The following is a 14,057-nucleotide window of genomic DNA, read 5'->3' on the forward strand; positions in this document are numbered from 1 at the left end:
TGCCACGCTTAATTTTTCTTCTTAGTTCTTTACCATTCTATAAAATATTATATCTATCTGTTTCTTGTCTGTTTCTATGCTTGAATCTTTTTTTTTTTTTTTTTTTTTTTTTGCTCACTACTGCATTCCCAAAGCCTAAAATAGTGTCTGGAATGTGTAGAGATTTAATAAATATTTGTTGAGTGAGTGAATGAGTGACTAAATCTGATGAGAATAGAGGTTTTGGTGACTCTTTAACATTGATATGTAATCTGCAGAGTGAATGTTTGTTACGCTTATCAACATTTTCTTTAAATTAAACCCATTTTCTCATAATCTTGTCTCATCAGTACAAGGGACCTCCTCAGTGTTGGGTCATGAGCCAATCTATTCCTGGAAGGATTGCAAGAACAGGACAGTCCAGCCGGGTGATGCTCAAGTTGGATCCTTGATTCCTGAGAAGAGGGCCACGGCATTGTCAGGACTTCCACAATGATCTCAAACTTATTTGAATTCCCCCAGAAAGAAGCCTGGGCTATGTCTCTGTGGATGAACTGGAGAGAAGGGTTCTATTAGGGAAATAGAATAGAATAGGTTCTAGAGAGAAAATAGAACCAATAGGATACACACACACACACACACACACACACATATCCATATGAGTCTATCTATCTATCTATCTATCTATCTATCATCTGTCCATCTATATCAGAAAGCTGGGTGAAGTGTGGACAGGACATAGGTAAGACTGGAGAGGGGGAGTCAGGAGGAAAGAATGGGAGATGAGAGAGTTACAGATTTGGAGGAAGAGAAATTGAGGGAGTGTCAGCGGAATGATGACTGGGTCAGTAGAGTAGATGGAGAGGCTATTCTGAAAATACTGAGGTTGGCAAAGGTTGCTTTGGGCTTTTGAGGGGAGAAGAGAAGGGCAACTTATTGGCTAGAAAAGTGGAGAGACCCCTGGGTTGAATGAGGGTCTTCAGGAAGGTTCCCTGGTAGATGGAGATCATGACTCTGTAGTGGGGCCAAACCTTTGTAAGTGACCCTCTTGTGGTCCTCACTCCTCACTGGCAAAGGGTCTGGGGATTAGGGAAGAGGGGACCAGAAGTCAGGAGGCCAGAGTATGCATGGATGACCTGCACCTGGAGAACTGTGAGAAGTCAATCCGGAGACTCGAGAGGAAGCTAGGTAGAGACAGGGAAGTAAGGCTGGAGGCTGTGCTCTTAAAGGGGGACCTCAGAGCTAAAGGAGATGGCAGGTTTCCTCATGGTAACTGTGTCCCCATACCTTGTATGTGCTCTTTCCTGGGGTTAAAACAGCCCTGCCTCTGGCATATCCTGGCAGTGGCAACGCCAGGCTCCCCTTCTTCCCTAAACTCTCAAGTGGAGACATCATCTCCTCTGTGCCTCCAGTCGAATGGACTTGCCTCTTCAGGGCATGTTTCAGGCTGGATGGAAGGTGACCCTGTCTGTCTACTCCTCCTATTCCTCATGCCTTCAATCCATGAGATTGTGAGTTCTTGGGGGACAGGCTTGGGTCTTGCTCATCTGTGGGGCTCCTGAGCCTGCACAGCTGGTCCCACACAGCCCATTGTGGATGCTAAGTAACTATGCCCAGAAATGGGGCTTTGTGACAGTCGATATTCAAAGGGGCCCTGTCAAGGCCTAGGGCTCCCTGACCGACTGAGGCTGAGGGGAGGGGACATGTGAGGGTTGGGTGTCTCTTCCTTGCCTTCTGCTCTCCCTTTTCTTTCCTTCCTGCCTTCCTGGTCTGGCTCTTCCACTCTCCGTTCTAGGGGAAGTTGACAGAAACATCCAGACCAGATGGTGGCCTCAGCCTTGCCAGGGCCCGAGCAGTCCCCAACACCCAGCACTGTGGCACGTTCAAGCTGGACCGGCCCGTAGCGAGGGCACAGAGCCTCCTCCAGGCGGCGCGCGGAGCTCGGGAGGAGGCGGTGGAGAGCGGGCACTGCGGCACTGGGCACCGTGGCCCAAGGGACAGCAGGGGGCGCCTCCACCCCAGGAGGTCCGGGACTGTGTTTAGAGACCGCAGCACCGCAGATGGGAAACAGACCCCAGAAGGCAAACAAAGCTGCCTGTGGTCGCGAAGCCAGTACACGGGCTGAGAAGAACCCCCCGCGGCCTTGCGCTGCCACTTCTTGGCTGTGCGGTCACATCTATAAAATGGGGATAATAATAGGGTGATTGAATGTGAAAATGTTCTGAAAGTGGTTTTTCACATCTGTCACTGATAGAGTCTGTGCTGTCCCTGGGACTTAAATTTCCTGATTTCCAGTCTAGTACCTTTTGTATCCATCAAACATGTTTGGCAGAGCTAAGGTGATGTGTTCCACTTGGGGTGGGCTACCACTCTGAGGAGGGTAAGTTCTCACTTAACCACTGTAAATGCTGTAGACTTGATTCCTGCCGGAATTTTTATTACCTGCCTGGGGCACAGTAGAGAGGGGATTGTGGACATAAGCAGAGTGCAAATTTGCTTCCCCCAAACCTTACTGAGTCCATGATTTATTCACCAAATATTTATTGAGCATCTATTATGTGTTCCAGGCTCTATTCCAGGCACTGGGGAATACCATGGTGAGCCAGATGCAAAGTTCTTGCACATATGGAAATTCTGGACCTGTTTTCACCTTTGGAATCCTGATTTATCTTGCCTTAGTTTCAGGCTCTGGTAAACCAGGGGCAGAAGGCTCTTCCCCTCCATCTTCAATCCCTGTCCCTGGCCTCTGTGAACAACAGCTTGGGCAGAGCTCTGTGCCTGGTGCAAAAGGCCAGGCTCAGCAGGAGAAGTGCCTGCCCCCATGTCTCCTGAAGCTTCCTCAGAAGTTGCACCTCCATAAGGGGTGGTGAAGTCTGGGTTTCCTCAGCATGCACTATTCTCAGAGTCTGGCTGGACTCACCCAGAACAAAATGCAGCTGGGCTTTGGGCCAGTTCTCCATCCTTCCTCTACTTCACTCCCAGAGAATTCACTCACTCAGATTCTCTAGCCTCAGCATCAGGTGCCAGCTTGGATCTTCCTGAAGCTTCCTGGTTGCTGGTTCTCACCAACTGTGTTTAGGTTTCTAATCCCTAGACACCTGCTTTCTCTCAAAGCTCAGGATCCCAAGTCCAGAAATAAAACTAATGGCTGATAATCTTCAGGTTCCCCAAAAGTCCGGTTGGGGTGGAGGCAGTGTGGGCCCTAGGACAGGCAAAGGGAGGCCTGGAGTTTGGTCTTGCTGCTCCTACTTGTTTGCTGTGTGATGTAGGGCAAGTCACTTTACATCTCTGGGTCCAGGTTACTTGTTTGTCCATCTATCCATTTATCCATTCAATAAGCCTTTTGACTATTCTCCATCTGCTAGGACTGTTGGATAAAGTCTCAGCTCCTCAGCATGGTGTTTGAAACCCTTCACAGTCTGAGCCATCCAGGAGGAAGCTGGATGCTTCCTGAACTGGTCTTACTTTGTTCTGACTTCCCAGTCCTTCACGTACCACACCTGGAGCTGCGGCTGGTCTTCTGTGCCAGGCAGGCTGGCAGGGGCATACTCAGGGCACCTGAGTATGGAGAAGCTCTGTTTTCCCCCAAATTTCCTGGGAATTCTGGATGCCTGCTGCTAAAAGACCCAAGTGTTTTGGAACTCCCAGTCCCTAAGTTCAGGCCTAAACTTGGGGGTGGTGGAGGGGGCACAGAGAAGTAGGTTATGAGAACCAGCTGACCTGGAGAGGCTCAGTGGGGTAGGCCTCTCAGTGGATAGCCCGGGGAAGAGAAGGAAAGATAGGAGGACAAAGAATTCTGTAGAAATGAGGTTTTGACCCATGGAAGTGGTCATGGGCAGGTTGTCTTGACTCAGGAATGAGGACTTGAGTTTGCTGCTGCCTTGGGAGCCAGACTTTAGGGGGAGGGGGACACAGTCTGGACATACTGAGCATGTGCTCTGTTCAATCATTCGACTACAGAACTCAGTTCAGGGATTGGTGCATGGCTCAAGAGCTGTCTAGCAGAGTGAATTCCAGGAATGGAGCAGGAATTTTGGAGAAGACGCTTCTTTTCTCACCGGCCTTTTACCCAGGAAGATGAAGGCCTGAAGTTGCTTGTAGTCATTCTCCCTTAGATGTGAAATCTGAGATTGAAGTCAGCAAGGAGGAGAACAGAGTAGAGGCAGAGGTAGACTGGAAAATGTCATCATTTGAGCCCCATAAAATGCTTTGCCTGAAGTTAGCCATCCCTGAGACTTTTCAGAAAGGTGTGTGTGTGTGTGTGTGTGTGTGTGTGTGTGTGTTTGTGTGTTTAATCATTGGCAAAAAAGTCCTATCCAATATAGACCCTGTGATAAAATTTGTGTTCAGAAAGAACAATGTGATGGGAAGATTCCTCAAGAGATCATCAGAATTCAGTCCCAAGGTGACTCAGTGGGACCCATCTGCTGATCACTGCCATCCTGTGCAAGGTCTAGTGGCGCCCTGGCTGATCAGATACTGGCTGCCTGGGGGGCTCCGGAGAGCTGCTTTATGGCTTCAAGTGAGGCATGCCCAGAGCCTGCCCACCTGGACACCACTGTACCTGCCTTGTGCCATCTGTCTCTGTGACTAGGAAGAGGTTGGGTTGATTACCATCAACTTCTGCAGCCCAAGGTAAGTCCTGTCACAAAGTCTAGGGCAAAGGGAATTATTAGACACCTAAACTTGGACTTAATCTCATGGCAGGTGCACTCGGGTAGGAGGTGTGTGCTTCTCAAGGTCCCACTTAGAAGCAAAGGCTGGGAGAGAAATCCTATGTCCTTCTGATACCCTTCACAGCAGTCATGAAATTATCACTTCGCCATTATGACAACTTTCTGACAATTCTTCCCAAAACGGACTCCTGAGTCTCAGCCTGGTAAAATGGGGTCCAGACAAGGGGTCAGGGCCTCTGGCCTTCAGAGGTCTCTAAATGGATGAGAGGCTAGAGATAGCTCCAAAGATGAAGATGGGATAGAACTGAATACCAGTATGTGTTATATAGAATTTGTACTTTGCTGGATTTGTACTCAGAACATAACTGAAATTACCTCAGGAGTAAATGGTAGTTCTCATTTCGGATGAACTCCATTGTCCTCAACAAAGTTTCTGCTAGGAGCGCCTGGGTGGCTCAGTCTGTTGAGCATGATTTCGGGATTTGTGAGTTCCCAGTTCGTGAGTGCGAGCCCCACATCCGGGCTTTTTGCTGTCAGCACAGAGCCGCTTCAGATCCTCTGTCTCCTTCTCTCTCTGCCCCTCCCCTGCATGGATGCTCTCTCTTTCTCTCAAAAATAAAATAAAAACATGCAAAAAAAACCCCACCAAAGTTTTTGCTGCCCGCATAAGTTAGCCTCAACTTTTATATGTTTTAATTTCATATAACTTTTATGTAACTATACATTGATATTTTAAAACTGGTACTTTATCAGTTGACGGATGATGATTTTGTGTTTTCTCTTGGTGGTCTCTTGGTACCCGCTGCTGCTAGTTGATAAAAGGCTAGGTCTCCACCTAGGTGATCGGGTGGGTGTACAGGAAGTGTTTATAGTGGAACTGGCCCCTTTTCCCTCAATGTGCCAGGCAGGGTGGGGCGGGCTGCGAATCCCCTGGATACCTGAGGCCTGGAGCTTGCTCGTTGATGTGCGATGGCTGGACAGAACAGGTGCTTTCATCTCTCTCTTTTCCTGTGGTCTTTGCATCTGGGGGTTGGGGAAGGGGTTCAGATGCGGGTGGTTTTAGGTGATGGTAAGTGGGGTCTTCTGGCCAGGGGTGGTAGAGATTTTCCCCATGCTATGGTAGTGGAGAAGATGAAGGCAGAAGGGAGTGGCGGAATCATGGCATATGAGCCACAGTCTTGACCTCTCCAGGCCCCATGGAGCAACAGGGGAACGCCCACGAAGGCTTTCACCTGCCAGGACCCAGAGCAGGCATAACGCCTACATAATAGGGAAGATATTTTTGCAAATGTAAAACTGATATATTTAATAACCCCTTACATCACTGTTTTCCTGTGGAGACCCAGCCACAAAGATCATCACTAGAGGGCAGGAGAGACTTCTTTAGCAAAACAACAGGCTTCCGGCCCAGGCCACTGCTTCTCCCCTAGTCAGGGGTTGGTTGTGCTGTCAAATCTTTCCCTGTCACAGCACACATAGAAAATAAGAGTATGTGTATGGCATACTGGGGTAAACTTAAGGGGACTTGGGGACACGTATGTGGGGCTTAGTGAAGTTATAACATTTCTTCATGTTATATAATTATACTAAGATACAAAGTAAAGGAAAATATTAATATTAAATTTGTATAAAAGTCTAAATAATATCATTTCAAACATTTTATTGTTAAACATGAACTTGATTTCATTAATGTACGTTTTTATATCCAATTTCATGCTGAAGTGGCAACAATAAACTTTTGGTCAAGATTTTTAATGATTTCTTCAAATTCTCGATAATCATCATTGACAAGAAATTTTGTTTGTACAAGTTGGTGATGAAAATTAAAAAAGAAAACTTTATGACCACTCAAACATTTATAGTAGTTGAAGATCATATATGTAAAGAATATAAGCTTTGTCTTTTTTTCCATCGACACCAGCAGTGCTGAAGTCTCTTGTGATAAGGCACTGGATTTAACATCCATTAGACCTTTTTGATTTGACTATACTGAAATAATGATGAAGCTTTAATCTGCGGAATACACATGGATTTTTAGAACAGTCGCCCTGCAGTCAGCTTAACTTGACTAAAAAAGCCCAGCTTCTCCAAAAGATACAAACTGCCCACATGCATAGAGCGACCATTGTCCTGATTTGTCCTGAAGGTTCTGACTTACACCCACTTATGACCTGACATAACTATTCATAGCATCTTTCACTCAAAAAAAAAAAAAAAGAAAAAAAAAAAGGACATCAGTTTGGTGTTGACATATAACATGGATGAATCTGAAAAACATTATCCTGAGTGAAAGAAGCCAGACACAAAGAGTACATGCTGTGTGATTGATTTCATTTATTTGAAATTCTAGAACAGACACAACTAATTTGTAGTTATGGAAAGCAGATGAGTAGTTGTCTGGGACAGAAGTGGGAGTAAGGGTGGGGGGTGACTACAAAAGGGTACATAGTAACTTTGGGGGGTAATGGCAAGGCTTTCTGTCTTGGTTGTAGCAGTAGCTACACTGGTAGATCAGTCACTCATAGTACCATACATTTAAAATGGGTACATTTTACTCTATTAAAGTTGATCTGAAAAGAAGAAAATGTACTGATTTGGACAATAGATTAAATGGTTCTGTACATGTGCACGAAGGGAGCGATTCAGGTCTGTCATCTGATGCTGTGTCCACCAGGAGCTCCCTCCTGCTCTCCTTGCCCTGCTTAACCCCTCGTGGCCCGTGCTCTGCGCTCCCTGGGCACACAGGACACACACGCCTTTGTCCACAATGGGAAGCAGCACAGCTGGCTGCTGGGGGAAGATTATTGTCCTTGCTGCCTGAGGGGGCCCGCTTGAGAGGGCCACCTTCCAAGGAGATGTAGGTGAGGTTCTTCCACAGGAGTGACCAGCCCACATTGCTGCATAGGTGTGGCCCATTGGAGGCATACCCACAAGAAAGCTCTGGCCTTGGGAAGGTTCCTATGCCTGTCCCCAGAGCTTACTCATGAGGCTGGAGTCAGAAAGGCGGAAGATCTTACATAAAGGAAATGGATAGCATCCACTTCTCTGGGCCCACCCAGTTGTAGGAGGAAGGAGAGGGAGAGGGAGAGGGGAAATGAGGAGGGGAGGGAGGAGAGGGGGAGAGAAGTGAGAACATTCAGACACAGGGGTCGTAAATTTCTTTCCTGGACTTCGGTCTGCAGGAGTATTGGCACATCTTTCTGTAAAGGGCCAGAGAAGAAACATTTTAGGCTTTCAGGTTGTCTCTCTCTATTGCAACTACTTAACTCTGCACTGTAGTGTGACAAGGGCCATGGAAAACACAAATGAATGAATGTGGTTGTATTCTGATACAATTTTATTCATAGATGCTGGAATTTGAACTCATGTAATTTGTAAGTGTCAGAAAATATAGTTCTTTTGTTTTTGCTTTTTTCCTAACAACTTAAAATGTAAAAACCACTCTTAGCTCACAGGCCTTACAAAACAGGGCTGGATTTGGCTGGCTGGGCATAGCTTGGCTGCTGTTCTAGAGATGGGTGTTTAGTATGAGGGATCCTGAGGATGCACGACTTCTGGAAAGGGATGCCCTGTGGGTTTCTGAGTTCCCACATAATTAAAGAAGCCATGACCTTTAGCTTTACTGAGATGTTCTTAGTTTCTGTTTGTTTTACATGCAACCAGAAGTACCCCCAGTCCCTGAAGGAGCTAATATATTTTAACTTTCTGAGTACAACCCTCATCCATAATATACAAATGTATTATTTGACTTTCCGTCACTTGAATTTGACTTTAAAATAAGGTTTCAGCCATCATTCAGCATGACATCAAATAAAATAATGAATGAAGGTCACACGTTGATTTAAAAAATGTGGTAATAAGAGCCAGAGGTTATGAGTAACCAAATTCTATGTTTTTAAGGTCTATAAAAAGGTGTGTGTGAAGTGACTGCCTGAGGAAAGTCCAGGGTGGGAGCCCCTTTGGATGCCATTGTAGGGAGCTAATTTGACTCCGGATCGGAAGTCCATTGCAGCCATTCCCATGGTACACAGAGCAGGCTGGCCAGGTAAGCAGCATCCCCCATGGGCAGGGCTGAGCAAGCCTCTTTCTGGGCCTGTGTGATGCTTAGCACCTGCATACCTGTAGCTGAGACTGCGTTCACAGAAACCCACAGCCAACTCTGCCTTTTGCTTCCTGCCTATCTCTCACCCTCTGCAACCCTGCATCCTTTCCCTGTTCTCTTTTTCCTCCTCCTTGTCACAATGCATAGTCTTTTGGTTTTGCTCCCGGGGGGTTGGCTGAAATCAGGAATTGGTGCTTCAGGATGGAACTGTTGCATAGCTTTTTGCCCTCCCCCCTCCTCCCTGGGACTTGGGGGACTCTCCTGGGCCTACCATTTGCAAACTGAGCCAGGAAAATGGCAGTTTCGCATGGGAATAGTGAACCTGCATAATCTCCCTGGCTCCCTTCATTTGTCCCCCTGTTGGCAACCAGCCTTCAGAGTCCTGATCCTGGGATGGGGTGTCAACCCTGATTTGTTCCTTGCTCCCTTCCCTTGCTTCCTATGCCCTTCCCACTCATTAGGTGTCTTCTCTGTCTAGTCAACAGATTGTAACTGGGGTTTCTTAGGCCTGTCTCTCCTCAGGGGCTGGGCTGGGCTATGTGTGTCCCTCCAGGACCTAGAACAGGGCTGGGCCCTGAGTGGGCCTTGATAATGTCTGTTGGCTGGAATCAAGTTAACAGTTCACTAGTGGGACGTGCAGCCTGGCTGGAAACTGGGAGTTCTAGCCAGCCCCTGCTGCTACATCCTCAAGGGCCCTTGGCCACTGAGGATGCCTGCAGGTCACTGTACTCTACAACACTCTGTGGTGCTTATTAACAGGACATTCAGGGGTGGGGAGGCATGGGGATCAAGGAGCGAGCCCTGTAACAGCCCGGGGAAGAGAAGGATGGAGGCAGAGACAAGGACAGTTAGGGTTACAGAAAGGGACTTTGGCAGAAACACTGACATAGGATAGGGACAGAAAGAGCAGGAAGCAGAGTGAAGGGGGAATGAAATCTGTGCCCCAGCTTTGGCCCTGGGCTTCCTGCCAGAGACCTGCCCTGTCAGGGAGAGAAGCTAGCTGCCTCTCCTAGGACAACATGCTTAGCCAGCAGGAATGTGCGAGCTCCTTCAGCATCCCTGGGGCCTAATTACAGAGGCCCAGAAACCCAGGCTCTCCCTCCCCTGGGGCCTGAGAAGAGAGAAGACAGTTCAGCTCCCAGGGGTTTCCTGCTGGGGCTCCAGAGGATAACTGCAGTGGGAAAGGGCAATTTTGGGTGGCAAGAAGGGGGTTTCTCTAAGGCCTAGTATTCTGTGGCTTGAGGGAAGCACCTGTGAGGCCTTGGAAAATTGGTGGTGGAACCACACAGCTTGGCCTTCCGTATCTCTGGCCTGAGTCATTGCTGCTGCTTCCCTCTTTGACATGTGTGTTCCTTCCTTCACAAGGGCCATGCAGGGGAGATCTTCTAGAATCAGAACTGTGTCAGGCACATATAGAAAGCTCAGTCTAGAGAGAGTGGAGGGGATGGGCAAGAAAGCAGATGACTTGTTAGGTGACTTATGCTTCAACAGGGAGGGGCTTGGGAGGGAGTGTCCAATTCTGCCTGGAGGTGAGGCTCTTGAGGACACTACCCCAGAGCAAACAGCACTTTTGCAGATGCAGCATGGGGAGGCAGGAAGATGGTAATTTCGAGTAAAGGAAACCGCATTTGTAAAGGCATGGAGGTGAGAGAGAGAGTTCTGGTCCATCCCTTTGGGCAGTCAGGAAGCTTTGACACCAGTGTTTGGGAAAGTAACCCAGGCTGAACTCCCTCCCAACAGACACGCGCGCACGCATGCGCACACACACGGACATATGCATACCTCTGTTTAAGAATTCCCAAGGGGCCCACCATGTGGGGTAGGGTCAGCATTGTTGGGGAGTCTGAAAATGTTAAATACTATGACTTCTGCTGGAGCCTCCAGGAAAGGAGATTGTTGGCTGTCTGTCATGCCCTGGGCATTGCAGTCCAGGGGGACTCTGCATTCCCTTCCCCCACCTCTACAACTCCTCCACCCCGGCTGCACACCCTGGACAAAGCCTTGAAGTATGAGAAGCTCAAAACAAGGCTCCTGGGTATGACAGTCATGGTAATGGCTGTCACCAATATTAGATTGTGGTCGTCGCTTGGGTACAGATCAGTCTGAAGGAATATGGGGCCAGCTTCCATTTAACACCTGTGTCTGCTCTGGTCTCACAGCTTCTAAGAAGGCAGTACAGCTTCCTGGCCACAGCTCCGGTGTTGAAGGAGCTTAATAGCATCAAGGCTTGACTTCTGTTCTAGGAATGGATGGCTTGAGGATGTTGGCTCCCACGGTGGCAGAATGGAGATTGCACTTGTTGAAGTTCACAACATTTTAAAGAATTTTAAGAGCTGACGATTCTCTTAGCATTCTTATCCTGGACTTTTCAAATTGGAATAAGTAATGCTATGCCATGAAGATATGGACTATCTTCCTGAAGCATCAATTTGATGTGAATTATTTATGGGGAACACCACTCCCACCCATATTTATGTTTTAAAAAAAGACGTATAGAAACAGTATCCAAAATTCGCATCAATGTTTAAGTGAATTGGGAACCCTGACAGAAATCTCGAGTGTCAGAGGCATATTCAGGCTATCCTCTCAGGCCCTTCGGATTTGCATTCTTTCCTCTGCTCCTAGGACTGCCACTCTCTCCACATTTTACACATGAAGAAATATGTTCAGAGACCTGCCTAAGTGATAGCACAGAATAAGAGGCAGGGGTGAGACTAGAACCCACATCACTGGACTCCGCATGCAGCAAGTTGTCTACTACACAACGGTGAACCTGAAGTTTCATGTTTTAGGGATTTGGTTTTAGGAGTGTCATGGAAGTAAGGAAAATCCACCTGTCAAAGTAGTCTTTGAGCATGATGAGAGGGAAAGAAGTGGGGCAGTACAAAGAGTCAGGGCCTGAAGGTCAGGAGACTACGTTTTGTCCCCAAGCACTTCTTTCAATAATTAAACTCTAGGACTTCAGGCAAATTGTTTAACTCCCCCATGCTTTACCTTCGTTGTCTGTAAAATGTGGTGATTACACAAATATTGTTTACGAACTTGGCCTTTTATGAAGTGGAAACACTGCTTGCCCTCCCAGAATCTCTAGACCTGCGTTGGGCGGTTCCTGGCCATAAGTCCCTGAGCGAAGGGCACCTGGAGCTTAGTGTGCCATCTCTGCATAATAGTTAGACTATTATAGGAAGACTGCAAATGGGGCTTGCACAGGGTGGGGAAGATCAGCCTTTCATAGGTTGCCTCTTGCCCTGGTTGGGGATCATCTGGCTACAAGGTGGAGGACAGAGCCACTCAAGTTGTTCCAGTAAAGGTGTTTGTTGGGAGGATACACTGGGGGAATCTCACAGCCTGGGATAGTAAGAACTGCCTGGTCCCGGCCTGAGGCTGAAACTCAAAACTGTCTGCATTTCCCAGGGACATCTTTCATCTCTGCTGATTTCTTCTCTCATCTTGACCAGCTTCTTCTGCTTGCACACAGCCAGCCTGACTACCAGCCTGGAGTGGGTGTAGCCCACAGCTGCTTAGCTGGCTACAGAGAGAGAGAGAGAGAGAGAGAGAGAGAGCTATGAGCTCGGCTGGCTGGTGAGCTGGGGAGGGTGATAGGAGTCTCACCACTTAGTATGTAAATTTTACTTACTTTCCCTGCTTTCAGTATAGTGCCTCACCCCTACATCCCCTGTGCTAGGTATCTCTTATTCTTTTTTTTTTTTAAGTTTATTGATGTATTTTGAGAGACAGAGAGAAAGAGAGAGAAAATGAGTGAGAGCACGAGTGGGGGAAGGGCACGAAGAGAGAGGGAGAGAGAGGGAGAGAGAGAGAATCCCAAGCAGACTCTGCACTGCCAGCACAGAGCCCAATGTGGGGCTCCAACTCATGAAACCACGAGATCATGAACTGAGCTGAAATTGAGAGCTGAACACTTAACTGACTGAGCCACCCAGGCGCCCAGGTATGTCTTATTTTGAAGTCTCTCTGGATTAATTTCTGCAGAGACTATTTCCATTTATTTCCCACCAGGATAGTTCCCTGGCAGTGCAAGAATAGAGAGGAGCTCTGGAGGAGTCAACACTTCCTTATAAATACTTTCTATCTATCCTCCTGTTTTCAACCCCATTTCTTACCTTGGCTCAAAGCCACGAGCCTTTCTGGACTTCAGTGATTGGAACCAGCTTGCCTCTTATTGGCACCTTCCTTCCTTTTGCAGGATCTTTGTTTCCAGCGTTCTCTGCTTTGCTAAGTTAGTTACCATTATCCAGCTTCTCACCTCTTCCAAGCATTTATTAACTTCTCTTGACCTCTGTCACCTTTATGTCATTCTCATTGTTCTTGTGGTCTCATTCTTTTGTATTTCATCACCTTGACTTTAATGAGTGCTGGGAGGGAATGGAGGTACACCTGTGCTTAAACCTCCATGCTTAATTGGAAGTCCCAGTCACCATTCTAATTTCCTCTCCATCAGTTCTTTGAAGCTCTTCTTGTCAAGGACATACATTATTTTCATGTCACCAAATCTAAAGATTATATCACTCCTCACAATACTGTCTCTTTTCATACTCGATCATGGCCTTCTTCAGCAACTTGCTTCTTTGACCTTTATGGTAACCCATTCTTCTGATTTGTCCACTTCATCTGTTGGCTAATTCTGGAAGTTCCTGTAGGCTCCTTTCTTCACCCTCTTTTGCTAATCGTGGAAATTCCTGTGGGCTCCTTTCTTGGGCCTCTTATCTTCTCTATCTATACACCACAGTTGATCTGAATTAGTGCTGGGGCTTTAACTACCTCCCAAATGCCTATGACCCCCACATACCCAGCCCTGATATTTTCCCTGAATTCCCACTTACTGGGTATCTCCATTTGGATACCTGAAAAACATCTCAAACTTAACACAGATAAACCAGAACTCTTGATTTTCCCCTGAACCTCTTCCTTCCTAGTTTTTGACATCAAAATAAATGACATGCCTATATATGCAGTTGTCCAAGACCAAACCCAAAATCATGCTTCTCTCTATTCTGTCCTTCTCTGTTCCCATTTACCATATCAGGCTACTATCAGGTCTTGCTTAGACTATGCCAGTCACCTCCTGATTGACTTCCCCGCTTCCACCATTACTCCACATATCCCATGATCCACTTTCCACACTATAACCAAAATAATCCCATTAAAAATGTCTAGCAGGCATTTACCAGCCTACCAATTCACCAGGCATCTACCAATTCACTTAAAACAGAAGTCAGGAAACCCCTGACTTCAGATTTAGCCCCCTGGCTAAATCTGGCCTGCTACCTGTTGTTATATTA

At 47.1% G+C, this 14,057-nt stretch overlaps 1 long non-coding RNA gene across 1 annotated transcript; it reads right to left on the minus strand.

Annotated features, from left to right (window-relative positions):
* Positions 1–214: 214 nt before the first annotated feature.
* Positions 215–1,536, minus strand: LOC122231442. The gene is made up of 2 exons (XR_006208691.1): positions 1,267–1,536; positions 215–533 (listed from the first exon to the last, which is right to left on the minus strand). It is a non-coding gene; the product is annotated as an uncharacterized LOC122231442 (long non-coding RNA).
* Between the last annotated feature and the right edge of the window lie 12,521 nt (positions 1,537–14,057).

Source organism: Panthera tigris, chromosome D1 (genome assembly GCF_018350195.1).
Source record: "Panthera tigris isolate Pti1 chromosome D1, P.tigris_Pti1_mat1.1, whole genome shotgun sequence".
Lineage (NCBI taxonomy): Eukaryota > Metazoa > Chordata > Mammalia > Carnivora > Felidae > Panthera > Panthera tigris.